Source organism: Tetrao urogallus (assembly GCF_951394365.1).
Source record: "Tetrao urogallus genome assembly, chromosome: 9".
NCBI lineage: Eukaryota > Metazoa > Chordata > Aves > Galliformes > Phasianidae > Tetrao > Tetrao urogallus.
In genome coordinates, this window is record NC_136822.1 from 4925980 (window position 1) to 4931979 (window position 6000).

The window sequence follows — 6000 nt, forward strand, 5'->3', positions numbered from 1 at the left end:
GAGGCAAACCTCTTGGTTCCCCAGGCTTCCTTCACCTCCTCTGCTGAAGAAGCTGCCCCTCTATTTCTCCTCATTCACCAACCCAACTTTCCTCACACTGAGATCGTAATACCCTAATAAGATGGAGCAGACAGCTTCCACCAAGACCTGGGATGCAGCTTCAAACTAATCATGGAAGACCACAGCACCACAGGAGAAGAGAGCCTTCAATGTATTGTAGTGAAGAGTAACACAGTCACTGAGAAGTGCCCATCAGCTACTGACAAGCTGCTCCAACACTAAAGGGGCAGCCAAAGGTGCCATCCCTGCTGTGCCAGGACAGCAAACTGCCGCAGTAGCCAACATGTGCTTCTCCTGCCCTCTTACTGCACACCACCATGCAGCCCCTTGAGGGAGACACAGGCAGTGGCTTGCCATGGAAAAGGAGCAGGAGGCTCTTCTTTAGAACAGAACGTTTTAAGATCACTTCCTCTTTCAAACAAAATCTGTGCAAATAACTTTACGGGCACAACAAAGAAACAGACGTCACTTGAGTAAATCGGCCACGTACCCTCCCCACTCAGGCCTGAATACAAACATCATAAAGCTTTTTCCTAGGAAACACAAAATACACAATAGGAGGTCTTGGTTTCAGGATCTGACCCCCCTGCTAACTGCTAACCCATAGCTCGTGTTCCCCTTCCTTCTCGAGTTCCTTCAAGAGCTCAACTCCCCCTTACAAAGCCCCAAGAAGCAAATCAGTATGTAGAATGGGAACAGCCATAACAATAGAGAAGCTATCCCAGAAAACAGGAATGGCTGTACAGAGGTGCAGGGGATACAGCAGACTCCAGCACTCACAGCACCTGCTGAGCACAACCCACGTGACAACCAAAGGGAGCTTGTCACAGCACCTTATCCCCACCTAGATTTGCATCTATCACCAGAGAAGTCTCACTTAACAACACTGAATGCATTTGTCAGTGTAGCAAATGCTAAGGAGTATGAAGGTGACAAGCTGATAGAGGAAAAGCACCTGAGAAGTATGACCAGAACTTGTACACCTCCATCTGACCTGCTCCAGGGGATGCAGAGCTGTGCAGAAGGGAGAGGCAGCAATGCCAGGCAGTGCAGGAAGCAGCCTCTCCCCACCTGCCCCATCTGCGCTGAATTGCAGCCGCTGACCATCAGTGACTTGGGCTTCTGCCTGTGCTTTCCATGACGAAAATCCTTCTAGGATCTGCTTACAGTAACACCCAGGGCTGAGCCTGAGGGCTGCCTGCACACAGCTTTACCTATCTCAGGGCTTGCACTAAAGCCATCTGCTCTGCCCTCCAGCTGAGCGCTGCAAGTAATCGATCTTGTTTCTCCTTCAGGGCTTGTCTCTAATTAGGGGTGGGCTCCTCATCAGCTCTAATTCAAGACCAGGCAGTTGCAGGTTTGTTGTTGGCCAACTGCTTGATCTTCTAATGAGCAGGTGAGTGGCCCATTCCTAGGCATGCAGCTCCTCCACCTCCTATAAGCCAGCAGCATTTTCAGCCTACCCTGAGCAAAGGCCAGCTTTTTGTCCAGCACATGCTCCCTGTGACACAAGTGAGCACAGAAAGCCACCAGCAGTGATCGTGGAATTCCTGCTTCCCGAAATCTTTCCCTCAAGCAGGCAGAAGCAGCTCTTGAGTGCCCAATCTCTCACCTTCGGTTGGATGATTTTTGCTCACAGCTTAGGTGGCACAATTTCCAAAGGATCTTGCTGGGATGCAGGCAGCCCAGTGGCACTGCACACCACTCTCTCCATTGAAAGAGCTCTGTCAGGCAGCAGATTACAGAATCCAATCACCAGCACAAATTGGCAGAGTGATATGGCAAGTAAATGAGCTGTGTAGGGCAGCGAGTCAAAAATGTGCTCTATACTTCCTGCAGATAAGTAGACACCTCTTCCATAACACGTGCAGACACATAGATGTGGCACTGAGTGATGTGGTCAGTGGGCATGGTAACGGTGGGTTAACTTGGTGATCTTACAGGTCTTTTCCAGCCTTAATGATTCTGTGATTCTATGATGCTATGACAGAGCACGTCCCCAGAAAGATTCTCTCCATGCCATTAAAGGCAGTCTGGGTTATACAATGTCACTTCCTTTGAGAAACAGCCAGCAGAGTGAACATGGCATGTTTCAGACAAGGTGCAGTGGATAAAAGAAGGTTTTTCTTCTATCTTGGACTATTAGCCAGAGTCCACAAATAACTACTACTGTGGGCACATCCCATGCTGTCCATGGATACTTTGAGGGAACATATCTGTATAAACCAGTATTTATAAAAAGCACAAGCCGTGGAAATGGGTACCAGGACACTCAAGTAGAGGGCATTGGTCTCTATTAATAAAATATTTCCAATTTTGATTCAGAGAAGCCCAATGTTTATCAAAACTGGCCATAAAATACATGCTGGCATTGCTAAACAGATGCATAATTTGCAATGGGGATGCAAATCTGTAGCAGAGCGTGAAAGCAGACATTTCCCAGAGCATTTCACAAAACACACAGGAGCAAAGTTCCAAGCCTGGTTATGTATGTATTAATCTGATCAAAATAAAACCCATGTCCTGTCAGCAAATGTGGAGTGTCTGTGCCAGAGGTGCAGACTGGGAGTCATCCTGAGTCACCCCTCAGAGGGGCACACATCTAAAGATGCCTGCAGCCTCAGTGAGGGCTGAGCTCTACGGCCTCAGCAGCTGGGAAGTAAACTAACAGGAATGCCTGAAAGTCATTTAGGAACTAATGGAAATATCAGAAAGGGGAACCAGTGATGTAAATATCACTGTTACAAAGAGGTGGTAAATGCAATGGTGAAGCCTGTAATTAGGATCCAAAGAGGAATCAAATACAGGAGGTGTCCCAAGAAATGCCACAGAACTGCTCCCTGCAACACCACGGGTGGGTTTTTCTTTGTCTGACTAAAAGGCCTCAGTGCTCAGTTTGTTCTCACTTCCCTGAAACAGCTTCCACAGTTACAGTGTGACCGAGCGACGGTCCCTAACCGCACAACAGGGGGCTCTGCCATTGTCACTGGTGGCAGAGCAGGCGTAGTGCTAAGGGCTGAAGCGCTCTGCACTGACATCTGAGCAAGCTCTCTACTGAAGTCCAACAGGTTGGGGGGCAAGGATGTCAAGGCAATGAAAGCATCTGCTAAAATAAAGGGGACAAAGACCGCACTGCCGCTTCGTGTGCATGAGAAGGCTGTACCTGAGTGAAGCAGACTCTGACAACGGGTGCTCCTTTTTGTGCCTCAGCAGAGCCCAGCACCCAGCGCTGTGCCCAGCACTCACCCTGGGACACACTGCCCTCCCCATCACTCGCTGTGTTTGAATGTCACCACTGAGGCGGCAGAAACAGGACATCCCTGCAGTCCAAGGGGAACCTAAATCTTTGTAGAGAGCAAATGTAGACTGGGGGCTCTTCTGTGAGCGGACATGAGACCCTTGTGACTCTCTTACTGATTAATGCTGCTGCTGGCACGAGCTGCTCTGTGTGCCCCAGCTGATGAGCACGAGCACTGCTGCCGAGTTGGCTGGTAAACAGAAATGGACAGGAAAAGCCTTTTGGTTTCAAAAGTGGCAACAGAAACTCAGTGTTGAAAGGCACAGACATGGGCTGCAGTAACAGGCAGGCTGGGGTCTGAGAGCAGATTTTCCTCTTAGGGTTAAACACCTGCTTTTAGCAGCAGAGAAATCAATGGCACAAGAGGGATCCATCTGATGGGCAATGCTGCAAACCTCTCTGTTCAGCTTTCCTCATTCCCTGCATTTACTGCCTGCAGCCTGCTGCTCCTTCAGCTCCAGCACATTCCTTGGTTCTGGGAGATGGACTAATTTTCATCCAAGACTGGGCAGGAGACTCACTAAGAGGACACATTCAATTTGTGAAGGGGCTCTGGGGAGAGGAAGAGGGAGAAAGCAGCTCTTTGCTCACCATGCCAAATAATCAGTTGGTAATTTTAAAATAAACTGGATGACAGCAAACTGATGCCTAAGGAGCGATCCACCCGCTAACCAAACATCCACCACAGCTTACACCCACTGCCATTCATGTGCACCATTAATATTTATAAGGATGGCGTGTCTCTTTGACAAGAACTTTTGCCTCCAACGACAACAGATGTTACACTGCTTACGAAAGAAGCTACATTCCCAAAGGATGCTGCCCATGCTCATCACGTCTGTATCCCAGGCTGTTCACGGAGGCTGGATGACCTACTGAAAGCTCAGATCATGTCAGTCTCAAGCCCAAGAACACGGATGGCCACACATTTGGCTGTAGACTCCTCACAGTTTCTCAGAGTCATGTTGTATCTCTGTGGATGTTCTTCAGGGAGCTGGAGAGCTTTCAGATGCAACTGATGGCTCAAATCCACATGGCATCCCGTGGCGGTCAGCCCCACCTCATGGGGACGGGCCTCACCTGGGCCACAGAGCACACAGTGCGGGGCAGAGGCTGCAGGATTGTCTTCCACTGCTGTCCCAGCCGCTGCTGTCACAGGTACGTTAGTGACTGCATATGATCTACAAAGAATTACAAACCATCATTATATGCTGTGTTACTGCACTCTGCGCACAAACCAGGAGGATAATATGTGCTGCAAAGCTCTGATCTCATCCATCTCTGCTCAAACATGCTGTTCTTTGGCATGAGGGAGCTGCAGTCCCTGGCAGGACTCAGCTTTAGCTGAAGTGAAACTCCCACCCTCCATGCAGGAGGAATGCTTATCCTTGCAGAGGATGCAAGGTGGTGCAGAGCTGTATGGATAAGTTTTGCCAAAACATCCTTCAGGAACCACAGTGCCTGGGCAAGCAGTGAAGCATTAGACAAAGTATGTAAGGGACATTTGCCTTTACAAGATTGCAGTTGACATTTACATTAAAATGCATGAGGTTATCATGAATCGTTCCACCTGCTGTGATGGAGCTCATTTAAAGTGGCACAAAACCATCACATTAGCCCTGTGGGCTGGAGCAGGGAACCTGCACTGACCTTTTCCTCCAGAACCACAGCTCTTGTAGTGCCCTGATATTTATTTATGATACATCTTTAATGTACAGCACAAGTGACTCCAGCATTTGTCAACCCATTTGACCTGCAGCTTTCCAAAGAGTACACAGAAAGACACAAAGCTGGCGCCTTGCGCAGCTCATTGCCGTTGGTTCAGGCAGTCAGAACACAAACGGGATGTTACAGCCATGGACAGCTCTCTGTGCCCAAGCTCTGCTAGCAGATCACCACCAGTACACCACAGATTGGATCCTAAAACCATCAGTAGGGATGAGATGCATCCCCTTGGATTTGTTCTTGCTCTCTGCAATCAGTGTACATTCAACGTTACTACTCATTTTATAATAATGTGCATGTGCCTGTTTCAGCGTCATGCCCCATGGTGCATCGAGCTCATCGGAACCTCAGGGACAAGTTTAACCACACATTCACAGCTACGACCCAATTTTGTTCCTGTCTATAGTGCAATGAAATGTGTCACCTATAGAGCAACCTGCCAAAATCCAAGCACCATTTCCTTAAAACACAAGGGAAAGACAAGGACCGCCAGCAGCAGTACTGCTCTGGCAGTAAGGGGCCGATGGCTGGGACACAGCATGGGGCTGCTTGGACACAGGGTGGCCCCATCCTGATGGCTGTGCTGCTGTGGCCATGAGGAGACAGCATGGAACGAATCCATCCCATGGCAATACACACGAACCATCTCACAGTCAGATACTGATAGGATGAGGGGGAAAGGCTTTAAACTAACAGAGGGGAGATTTAGCTTAGATGTGAGGAAGAAATTCTTCACTCCGAGGGCGGTGAAGCCCTCACTCTGCTGCCCAGAGAAGTGTGGGTGCCCCATACACGGTGTTCAGGGCTGGGTTGGACAGGGCCCCGTGTAGCCCAAGCTGGTGCTGCGCACCCAGCCCACGGCAGAAGCCAGAAGGACCGGCTGCAACGTGCCTTCCAACCCACCTCATTCTGTGCTT